Source organism: Lissotriton vulgaris, chromosome 4_1, assembly GCF_964263255.1.
Source record: "Lissotriton vulgaris chromosome 4_1, aLisVul1.2, whole genome shotgun sequence".
In the NCBI taxonomy this organism is placed as follows: Eukaryota; Metazoa; Chordata; class Amphibia; order Caudata; family Salamandridae; genus Lissotriton; species Lissotriton vulgaris.
The window spans coordinates 952,998,182-953,011,026 of record NC_141691.1 but is presented as its reverse complement, the minus strand read 5'-3'; positions in this window follow the sequence as shown (position 1 = coordinate 953,011,026).

Here is a 12,845-nt window from a genome sequence, read left to right as displayed (position 1 = left end):
TTTTGACTCAGATAAAAACCTGTGCGATATTCAATGCATGACAGGATAAAATAAATTTAAAAAGTACAAAAAAGATAAGATATCATAGATTAAAACAGTTTATAGTAAAACCGTTAATAAGATATAAAAATGCAGAGAAACATTCTAAACAGAGAATAATCAAATGACTAGCAGTCTCTGTCTAATCGACCATGCCCATCCTAAGTATTTAGCAGTGGCTATTACTATCCATGTTAAAGTGCTAGTGCATATTACACGTAGAGCAATGGTACCCCTGATTGCCCCCAAATTCCTACACATCGGTACTAGCCACACATGTCTAGGGTCAGAGTAGGCCAGGCAGGTGAATAAAAGATGGCCCGTTGTTTCTTTAGCCAGACCACACGCAGGGCATATATCACTCAGTCCACCATCCCATCTGGCTGTCAAGGATCTGAGAGGAAGTGATCCTACTCTCAGTTGAAACAAGAGCTTTCTGTCACCAGGCCTGGTTATGAGATCCCAATAGGGTTCCAAGGAAGGATACAATTTAACATCTAGGAAATTCCTAGTCATAGATCCTAGACCAGAGCTACCCCAAGCCCGGGATGCTATCTTCTCCCAATAGATTTCTTTTAGTACTTTTTTTGTTGGAAAGGTTGCTCCTGCTGGGTCATCCCAAAGTGCGCTCATACCAAGCTCAGATAAAACTGTCTTTAGCGTTTTGAGCCACTCATTTTTATGGAATGTGTCTAATTTCATGATATCTAAGAACCCTATGGCGTAGTGAGAGAGCTCCGGTGTAGTCCAGAGCCTACGCCAATACAGTAATGGGCGAAGCCTGGCCAGGCCTGTGACAGCTTTTCTGCCTAGCTCATACCTAAGAGGCAGCAAGGGAGTGCTCTTAGGAAGACCAGTAATTGCCCGTAAAAACTTGTTTTCCGATGATTGAAGCAAAGATAATTTCTCGAACCCCCAAAGCTCTGCACCATAGAGTGCAGATCAGAGGGCCTTTGCTTCATACACCTGGAGGGCGGGCTTTACAGGTTTCGTTAAAGATTTTCTATGTTCAGAGCTAATAGCACCTGACAGCTGCCTATGCCTTAGTGTAGCAATATCTATATGCTGTCCCCAGCCATTCTTATTTGAAATATGTATACCGAGGTAGGTAAAAGTATTCACAACCTCTAGAGGACGGTCGTTCATAATGATTTTTGATTTGAAACTTCGGTGGGGGTTAAAAATCATCAGTTTAGTCTTTGCTACATTAACCTCGAGCCCATGCTCCTTACAGAATAAATCAAAAATAGACAAAGCACGCTGTAGACCACTTGGAGTTTTTGATAAGATGAGCGTGTCATCTGCAAACATTAAAATAGGCATTTTTTAAGCAAGCTAATGAAGGGGCGTCTACCTCTGCAGATTGCATATGTGCAACCACACCATTAATATTTAATGTAAAAAGGGTAGGTGCCATTGCACAGCCTCGCCGGACTCCCCTCTCCACCGGAAAATCCTCTGTCACCATCCCCTGGCCTCCCCACTGTATTTTGGCATAGGTTGCTGTGTGGAGCCGCATTACCAGTGTCAGTAATTCAGTTGGTACACCCAGGTGCTTTAAAACAGACCACAGCTTCGACCGTGGAACTAGATCGAAGGCAGCCTGCAAGTCGACAAAAGCCGCATACAGGCTGCCCCCTCCCAGGACCACGGTCCTCCACTGCAGCAGACTGAAATGGAAGACCTGGTCTACTGTGCTTGTGGACCTGCGAAATCCTGCCTGAAAGGGAGACAAAGCATTATTTTCCTCCGCCCAATCTAAAAACCTATTCACAATCACACGCCCTACTATCTTTTGGGAAGTATCGATAAGGCTTATTGGCCTGTAGTTGCCAGGCTGGGATCGATCGCCTTTCCTAAAAACAGGTATTATTACCACACCTTTCCAGGATATCGGTACATCGGCACCCCTAGCAATAGCATTAATAATTAGACAGATGTATTTTCACCAACGTTCCTTATCATTGATAAAGACGTCGGCTGGTACACCGTCCATTCCAGGGGCGTGCCCACTGGCCACGGAATTCAGAGCAGCCAAAATCTCTTTAGGACAGAAAGAATTTTCTTTGAAATGAGTTGGAGTTATGATTGCTGCAGTAGGGACTTGGTTTGTTTCAGCATACTGCATTTGGAAACATTTTACCCATTCCCCTTCTGGAACATTGTTGTTTGGAGGGTCAGGAAAACCCTCCCCTCCCCACTTCACAATATTCCAGAATAATCTAGAATCATTTCAGTCACTGGCTCTTTTCAGTTCTGACCAGTGGTGCTCATTCCAAGCTTTTTTGCCTTTATTATAGTATTTTTATATTCCCTTCTGGCAGATTGTATAGCAGTGGCCTGTCTCTCTTTTATAGCAATACCCAGAAATGAGTAAGTGCCTTCTGTGAATACCAAAATGAGTATGTGCCTTCTGTGAATTCCAAAATGGTAGTAAATTTAGAATGCTGTCTTAAGTTAGTACTGTGAATCGGGCCCCCTGTACGGTGGGACAAACAAGTATCTTAGTCTTGTATAGATTTACATAGGATACTATCAAGTGTGCGTTGCCTCTGACACCATAGATCTCGCAAATTATTTGTTTTCAGTGTCCTATTTATTGACAATGACTGCATTAATAATTTTAGCGCTTTTCTTTACTAGTAGTTCGATGGTACACAATTGGGTGTAAACAAATCATTTGTAGTCATCTCCTTTGATAAAGCACATTCAACATATATTAAGACAAATTACTTCCTAACATCAAAATAAATCAACATAACACTTCACATTACTACACAAATAAACAATGAACAATAGCCTGATGCCTCGAAACTTTTCCTTAACGGACCATCTACCTTCACGATTCACGCATCAAAATATAGCTAACACTGCCAATTGATTCTACACTTACGCGGTTACGGTGGACTACTGCCATCCTCAGAGCCCTGTCAAACTAACGCGCGGTGATTCTATTCAACATCGGACCGCGACCAGCTCATAAGCGTGTGAAGTACCACGATTGTGGTTACGTGTCCCACGTCTCCTGTCCTGATGAAGACCCCACTGCAAGGATAGTACTAGTACCTGCGCATATATGAGGGTCGAAACGTCGACAACTACCTGCTTTTCATACTCAGCTTCACGTCCGAATGCTTTATTAGTTGAACTATGTGGAGTATGCTTTGTTTCCGAAAAATTGTTTTGAACCTATGGTCTCGGTTTATGTACATATTGTGTAACGTTGACAACCCAATGATTTATATTGGTTGATTGTATTGTCACTTAAGAATTACTTCTCTCTTCTTTCACTTTATCCTCACATGACCACCAACCACCCCCTCCCTACTTCCTCTCCCGTCTTGGGGCACTTATGAACCACTTATTTATTGTTCGAATATAGTGTATATTTGATATACGGTCCAACTGTGATTAAAACAGTGTGGATGGATTTGCTGTTTGGTTGATTGTTATTTTCATTTTTGCTCTATTGTTGTCCTATTGCAACTGGGACCCCTTCCTTTGAATATAAACTTGCAGATTTCTATCGACATGAACATTTGTAGGATTTTATCTCTCGATGCGAAAGCCTATTTAAGCTGAAACTGTAAAATGTTTTGCTAAGTGTCATCTCCTGTGAAATCTATTCCCACATTACTTTGAATTCTGTCTTCTCAGACTTGGTAATATATGACGTGACATAGCGAGTAAGAGCAATTCAGTTATCTAAAACATATTGTTTGTCCATTTTTGCATTCCACATCTTCTAAATCACCTCATTGTAATCATTAATGTACTTCGATTGTTCTGTTCTTTTTATATTATAGGTGTTTTTGTGTGATTTTCAAGTAATAGTATGCCTCAAAGCTGGCATAAAAGTGTTCAGTCTTCTTTTCAATGACTTATGGTGCACTAAGTTAGTAGTACCTTTGGCGCTCAGTGTGTACGTACCCTGCGATGATGCATCGTTCAAGGGGGCCCGCACTCGGACCAATGTCTTTTGTCTATTGAATTCTGCCTGGCTTCTGTTGTAGAGGGTTAGTGGTACCACATGTTGCTGCTAGTGCTGAACAGAGTTAGTGGCACTACCTGTCTCACCTTTTGTTGTACAGGGTTAGTGGCACCATCTGTCACCTGCCTTGCAAATGGAAATATGCCTCACTGATCGAAGGGAGTCTGGTGCCACGGACTTGGGGCCACTGCCATTCAGGACTCAGGACACAGTTGCACATGTGGGATCTACTGTGTCAATGATGGGTCATCCGGGCAGGCCATACTGGTAACAATATCTGTTGCCTACTGGACTGCGTCACCTGCAATCGCTACTTGATATGAACTGTGAGCCCTACTCACGGCAGTGGAGGCAGGAGGCAGCAGTGAGGAAGGACCCACAGGCATGTGGCGTTGACTTGAGCAATGTCTGTTGCCTACTTAACTGCGTCATCTGCAATCGCGACTTGATGTGAATAGCGAGCCTTGCTGTCTGCAGTGTATATCGAAGGCAATAGATTGCTCAGACATAAGTGGCGGTCATGACGGCGGTGTATTGGCAGGGTGAGGGTCGCCGCCCTGGAAGACGCTTTGGCTTTCCCACAAGTGAACCACGCCCAGAGATCCGGACTATTTATTCACACTCCTACGCTGAAGTGTCTTATGTCGGACCAGCCCACTCCAGTTACGCTTATGTTTACAGGGGGACTACACAGCTACATGACTGAGATCTTCCCTAATGTTTGACGTAACATGGTTGGGTCCACTGTCCCCAACACTACAAGCACCAGTAGTATTTGTGCATGTGGAGAGGTGTGTATTGTGCATACTGAGATGTGTCCAGCACATCACGGCTACACTTTGCAGTGTGTGCAATATTATTCATGGGTGATTTGCTTCCTTCACATATAGGGGCCCATTAGGATGTCGGGCGGATCGCCACTTGCGGCCGGGGCAAAAAAGGGTTTATATGGTGGCGGTGTCTATCAGACACCGCAAGCAATATTAGGATGGGCTTTGGGAGATGCCTTTCCGTGGCAGCAATGCCGCCACGGAAAGGCAGACAGTCTTTACTTTGGCCCCCATGGTGAAGGCGAGGTGGGGGGTGCACATGGGGGTACCTGTGGTACCCCCCTGCATTTGCATACACAATGCGGCAGGCACCACATTCGACCCTCTCCTACTCCGTTGTCTTGCAGAAAGGGACTGAAAACATGTTTTTTTAACTCCTGACCATGTTCTTATTAGGCACGTCTTTGCCCTCAGCAGCAGTCTCAATGTCATGACACCTTCAGGTAGATGGGATCTCCATAAATTGCTATAATATTACATGACTTTAGTCAACTGCAACAAAAAAAAAGATGTAGCAACTCATCTGTAATATGTAATTAAAAAAAGTAATCTAGCCATATAGTCACGATAATTATTACCTGCAAGATGCTCGAAGACTATTACAGAGGCAAATGTTACCCATTCAAATTTACAATATATTCTCAGATTCATCCATATCTAATGGTGCAGACAGTGATGAAGGACAACCTAGCCCATGCACAGGGGTTCAGTCATAATTGCAGGATTTTCAGGCCCCCTATCAAGGTCCTTTTTCTGGGAACAACAAATGGAGACACTCCTGAGGGAGGGCCCAGGAGGTACACAGTATAAATATCAACTTATTTTTTTCGACCTACAAGAATATCGAGTTTAAAATATCGGAGGGACAGAATATCTAAATCAAGAATATCGACAACAAGAATATTGACCTGAAGGTAAGAAATATCGTTTTTGTTGATATTGAAGTTAGTAATATCGATAGCAAAAACATCGATTTTACTAATATTGATATTTATATTAGTGTTATGTATTCTATTATGTATTTTTTGTTTGTTTCTAGAATTGTTGTTAAATATTGAACTAGTTTTAAAATATTTGTATTACATTTTTCGAAGTTAGTAATAATTTTTTGAGTAAATTATGCTTTTTTGTACTGTAGCGGGTTGTGCGTTTATAGGGTAATAGGGTGGGAAGTAATTTAATTATAGTAAATTAATAAAATATTTTTTAGGAATTATTAAATATTTTTAAATACATTTTGCGTTTAAGTTCTGTAGCGGGTTTTGGGTTTATAGGGGAATGGGGTGGGAAGTAATTTAATTGTAATTAAGTAATTATAAATTTTTTATTTACTGGTATTGGTAATTATATTAAGTATATTAATTTAGTACTGAAGTGTGTTGTGAGGTTATAGGGTAATAGGGTGGTAAGTAATTTAATTGTAATTAATTGTAATTATTTATTTTAGTGTTGAATATTGATAATTGAATTATTGTTAATCAATTATTGATTGGTAATATATTTTTAATAATTGATATATTTTACATACATTTATTGTTCATTAATTATTCATTGGTAATTACATTTGAATATTTATAGTTTATTGGTATTTATCAATAATATATTGTTAATTAGTTCTTAAATGCTAAACGTTTTTTGAATAATTATTGGTTTTTGGTATTGAATTATTTTTTAATTGTATTATTATTTGTTAATACATTTTTAATAATTAATATTTAATTGTACTTATTTTATTTGTTAATTAATTTTTAATTGGTAATTATTTTTAAATACTTATTTATTGGTATTATTAATTAATTTGTTGTAATTTAATCATTAAATTATTATTTTTTACAAAAAAATATTTTGATTATTAGTAAGTTATTTTGGCCCCTATGCTATCATATACTTTCCCTACTGTTGTACCCACTGGAGTTGGAATAGTAATTTTAACCCCTACGCTATCCAATACTTTCCCTAATGTTGCATTAAAAAGAGTAAGTAAATAAGTAATAAACTTGCAGAATGCACGAATGCCACGGCGTCGTTGCGCTGTGTGCAGTACGGGAGCAAATAACAATCGGGTGAAAATGGCTAAAATTCCCATACAGGGAAAAGGCAGGTCTTAAGTTTTTTCCTGACCCTGGGTCTGGAAGTCTGAAACCTAATGCTGGCTGGGAGCTGGGGGGAATATTTGGACCCAGCACATTGGGCTTCTAGGGTTTGGGGAACATTAACTTCAGTTTGCCTTTGATGATCTAGAAATTCAAATCGATTATGGGTTAAAATTGAATACATATGACTTACTCTGGGCTGGAGAGGACAAGAGCAAGCAAGGAGGGAATAGGTCACTGTGCGTGCTGATGGTTAGTCACAAGATGACAGGTAGGTGGCCTATGAAAGTACCCCAAAGGAAGAGGCTCAATGCGACTATTCGTCTCAAGGTTATTACCTACCCGACCAGAAAACTCTTGTCAGGCGAGAAAGATGAAACTAGAGTTATTATTATTGCAGTCCCCTTCCTGATCCAATCTACCTGGCCCTGGTCATGCTACCCGACAGGTGATAAGAATTTTCAGGCCCTGCGGCAAAGGAAAATCTCTTTGTTTTACAAGTCGCTCTAGTGTTTTGTTGAATAACACATCATAGGGCTCTTTCTGACCCGCAAACAACTTCGGTACTCTACTTAGTATTACAACATCATAAGGACAAGGAGTTGGTAGAAGGTTTACCCACGGGGGCCTTGGTCCCCCTGCACAGCTACCTGTATTGTGGGTTCCCGAGTTGTAGATGCTGTCACGGTTCATCTATGTCATACTTTGTTTCAATGTGTCTTGTTGGGTAGGGTGGGGGGAGATGTATGGGCAGTGCCCAGGGGGCCATGGATCTGTTGTTAGTTGGTTACTTCACACTGCTGTGGGCTGGAGGGAGCCTCATTCAGGTTAGTGATTTTATGTTCCCTTAGAAGTCCTCTTTGGACAACCCTACTACATCTGGCATCTATTTTCTATTGCTGCATCCAAATAGGCAACAGCTCCCTTTGAAAGAGGCAATTGTTTTTCTATGGATACTAGGCATGTAAAAAGAACGCTAAGTTGAGCCCTAAGTAGATCTTTAATCTTACTCATGCGGTCTGCAATGATTTGCTCTATCCACTCTGGCATAGACACATACACCTTGCTGATGCTAGCCTCAGTAGAGGCAACAGCGGAACACATAGGCCTACCAGATGTTGGAGTGGCAGCCAAGATAGATTGTTGGGGAGGACACCTGACTCACTTTGCTCTCCAAGACTGATTTTTAACTGGGCTATTACACAAGGACCTAGGATTGGATGCCAAACTTACTGCATATTCCTGTTGAGTATAGCATAAATTGAGAAGTCAGTTGCTCTTGGTGAAGGTTGCAAACTATCATGGAATTACTCATCCCCGGTGATTGCCCTGCCTGGAGGGCTAATTGATGTTCTGTAAGTTCTATCTCCATACTGAGTACCCCCAGTGGCTTGTGGAGCGTTCTGTCTATGGAAGTGGACTTAGCTGGGGTGTAGCCGTAGATTGGCTATCTAAAGCTTTTCTCCTACCCATCCTATCAGCTACTGGGCAGGGAGGCACTAAATGGGGAGTTCAGTCTAAATGAATACTGTCACAAAACTGTGATATGAAAATAATATAGAGCCCCTAATATTCAAAATGCAAAATAAATGACATGAAAACAGGAAGGGGAGTAAAGCTAGCCAGTTTTTAAAAAGTGGCACACCCTGCAGTCAATTCCCTGCAACCTAACACAATTGGGGCATTGGAAGCCATAGGGTGGTGGGAAAGCACCTCTTTCTACACACACACCTACAGATACAAGATCAAAAGCCAACTCCTAGGCTATATTCCAAGCAAAGGCATAAACATTGTAAATAGTAATAGGAAGATCTTCATGCTGACTTTCAGTGATATACAACACAATTTTAGTCAAAAGCTAACATACTGAAAGAGCTCCACCCATATTATACAACAGATTGAGCAGGGTCCAATGTTTAATGTTGTAAACGAAAAAGAAAAAAGAAAAAAAACAGCAAAATACCATTTGCTTAAGAAGATTCAGAACAAAGGCTCAAAAGCCAAGGTCCCCATGCGTCAATCAGTCTCATTCCGATCTTATTATCACAGCATGGGAACAGGTTGGCGGCAGCAGGCAATCACTGCAGATACTTGACTATTACTTAGCGACCAGTTGTTATAAGGATGGCCCAGCATGGCTTTATCTGGCCGCAGGCGGGCGCAGAAGGGCCAACACTTGGCCTGGGCATGTCCTGCACCACGGGAAATACTTTAGGTGCTGTATAGTGCCTCAACATCAGAGTTCTGACCCCTCCTCCTCAGGCCAGTGGCAACTGGGATTTGCAGTCCTTTCAGGTACAAAACAACCCAGCACACAGCATCCTGCCGACTGACTGTATGATGTATGTATCTATGTATGTTGTACACAGACCTAGCTTGAAGGCAGCATGGTGATGTACAGGATCGAAAGTAAAGGCAAAGTCAGCATATGATTTGAGGAGTAGTTGATATTCAATACAAAAGCACATTTACAATCTTACTGCAAAATAATGTAGTGTTCCTTGCAGAGGTGTGTCCTTAGCTTTTTCCTAAACTGAATCAGGGTTGTGGCAATCCTTATAGGTAGAGGGATAGTGTTCATGATCCCTGGCTGCAGAGAAGGAAAAAGCCTATTGTCTTGGTTTTTTGCACTTCTTGTGTCCACTTTGATGGTGTCCTGGCTGTGAAAGTGCCTAGGGCCACTGGAAACTCTCTTATGTTAATTCCCTACTCTGATCAGCAAAGCCATGTCCTCTGCTGGTAAACACCTAAAGCTAATACAAGGAGATGATGAATGGAATGCTGAAACTATTCAGACACTCACCCCCAGTCAGAGATCTGGGTTGAATCCATCATCATTCTTTAGCTTACTTTGCCACCTCAGTTGCGGCCCAGCAATATGCAAATCTGTCTTGACCCTGTGCCTCATGGGAACAGTCCAGCCTGAACTGCCACACCATGTCTTCCCTGAGCCGGCTAAAAGCATCCTAGGACCGGTTTCAAGGTAACACCCCTCATCAGCCAGGCAAGCTTGAACCAGTGGCAAAGTAGGCAAAGGAACCACGTCTGGGCATACCCTGCCAATTTAGGGCTAACAAATCAATCACAAGGAGATGATGGACGGGGCACTGAAACTTTTCAGACGCTCAACATAAGTCACAGATCTGGGTTGAATCCATCATCATTCTTTAGCTCACTTCGCCACCATACGCATATTAAACTAAACAAACTTGACCTGTTTTTTTGTGAGTGAATTACGTGTTAAATAATCACCAATGACTGTAGGGAGACTGGTTAAAGGAGAAAATATCTCACAGCTGCATTTTTATTGTTCCTGCATGATGTCTTCTACTCCAACCAGTCTCTGAAATTAAGAAAAGTTGCATGTCAGGGGAATAATAAGAAATTTTGCAATCTTTGCGTAACTCTAAATTCCCACTGCAAGATTACACCTCCATAATAAACTTTCAGCCATGGATAATCTCAGTGCCATTATGAAATATTTATGGAATGTGCACTGTAGAAGATATATTTAGCCCTTATGTTAATTCAGAATTTCCAGAAGTTGAGGGAGTGACCAAGTAGTACATGGGAGAACAAGTTCATATTATTTTATTATATAAATATATTTTTTCGAATGTTATTAGTCCACCACTGGTCAGCACCATCGCAACTATTAACATGAGAGACATATAGAGCTGTTTCTGAGATTATTCTGCCATAATAAAAATTACATTTAGGTCTGCTATAAATGAATTTTAACAGCATATATGTTTGAAGAACTTCAACAGTTGTGGGAGAAGGAAGTGAAACCTTTGTAGAAAGACATGGCGCTTTGAAGCTTCAAGTCAAGTCAAGTCAAGTTTAAATTTGTATAACGCACTACTCACCCAGATGGTCTCAAGGCGCTTAAGGGAGGGGGGGGACTTTACTTATCGAATAACCAAGTTTTTAGTTGTTTTCTGAAGGAGAGGTGGTTTTGTGTAAGGCGGAGGTGGGTGGGGAGAGAATTCCAGGTCTTGGCCGCTAAGTAGGAGAAGGATCTTCCCCCCATGGTGGATCTCTGGATGCCTGGAATTGCGTCGAGGGCTTGATTGGACGATCGTAGTTGGCGGGTGGGGGTGTAAAAGGACAGGCGTGTGTTGAGGTATTCGAGTTCTAGGTCGTAGAGGGCTTTGTGTGCGTGGGTGAGGAGCCGGAACGTTATTCTCTAGTTTACGGGGAGCCAGTGGAGGTCTTTCAGGTGACCAAAAATGTGAGCTTAGCGGGCGATGTCTAGGATGAGTCTGGCTGAGGCGTTTTGTATGCGTTGGAGTTTTTTCTGTAGTTTGGCTGTGGTTCCGGCGGAAAGGGTGTTTCCGTAGTCCAGTCGGCTTGTGACCAGTGCATGGGTGACCGTCTTTCTTGTTTCGGTGGGGATCCAACAGAAGATTTTTTTTGAGCATACGTAGGAAGTTGAAGCATGATGATGAGACGGCGTTGACTTGTCTGGTCATCGAGAGGGAGGAGTCCAGGGTGAAGCCCAGGTTACGTGCGTGGTCCCTTGGTATGGGTGCGGTTCCTAGGGCCGGTGGCTACCATGAGTCGTCCCAGGCAGAGGGGGATGATCCTAAGATGAGGACTTCCGTTTTGTCCGAGTTCAATTTTAAATGGCTGTTCTTCATCCACTCGGCAACTTCTTTCATCCCTTCGTGTAGGTTGGTTTTGGCGGTGTTTGGGTCTTTGGTGAGGGAGAGGATCAACTGGGTGTCGTCTGCTTAGGAGATAATGTTGAGGTTGTGTTGGCATGCGATGGATGCGAGGAGACTCATGTATACATTGAAGAGGGTGGGACTGAGTGAGGATCCTTGTGGTACGCCGCAGACGACTTCGGTGGCCTCTGATCTAAAAGGGGGGTGTCGGAATCTCTGGGTTCTTCCGGCGAGGAACGAGATGATCCAGTCCAATGCTTTTCCTTGTATTCCGACGTTGCTGAGGCGTTGTATAAGGGTGCTATGACAGACTGTGTCGAAGGCTGCGGAGAGGTCAAGTAGGATGAGGGCAGCTGTTTCTCCGTTGTCCAGTAGGGTTCGAATGGCGTCTGTTGCTGCGATGAGGGTGGTCTTGGTGCTGTGTTTGGCTCGGTGACTGTGAAGGGTCGAGGGATTTGTTGGATTCGAGGAAGGCGGCGAGTTGACTGTTGACAGTAGTTGCTAGTAGTCTTACAAATATATAGTCATATTTAAACAACAAAACAACATGCAAGGATAGTAGGGGAGGCTAAAGAACAACCCATCCAAAACACAAACCGGCACCTTGGTAAATTGGGTTGTTGATTGAATTGGGTGTTAACCCTGTTCAGGCAACAGCCACATTCACTATCAGGGTGAACCACAAAATGCACTTAATTAACCTGTGCTTAATCCTCCGGTAGTTTGCCACAAAAGCAGTCAGACTTACCTTAGAGGCTATGTGTTAAGTACTTATGCAGCACACAAATAGCAAAAAAGTGAAAACAAAATTCAAGAAAAATCTCACACCAAATTAGAAATAAAATACATTTGAATACATTATTTAACACCAAAATAACAAAGCTCTATTTAGAAGAACCAGAGTTATGCATTTTTAAAGTACAATATAAAAAATGTCTTCTAAAAGATCAAAGCTCCAACTGCGGACATCAAGTCGCATGAGACTGGGTCAAAGTAGAACAATATGGCTGCCCAGTCAGTGCTTACCTTCGGACTTAGAAGATGTTTTGAAGAAAAAATGTTCTGAGAAGGTAAAGTTCAGTGGGTCAACGCTGCATATAGAGTCCGAAGAGGGAGTGTTGTCATCAGGGAGCCAGCCACTGGATAAACTTGCTGTGAAGAGTTCTACATTTGGATGCAAGGCCCGATTATGTGTTTGGTGGTGCAAAAGACTGCCAAACTC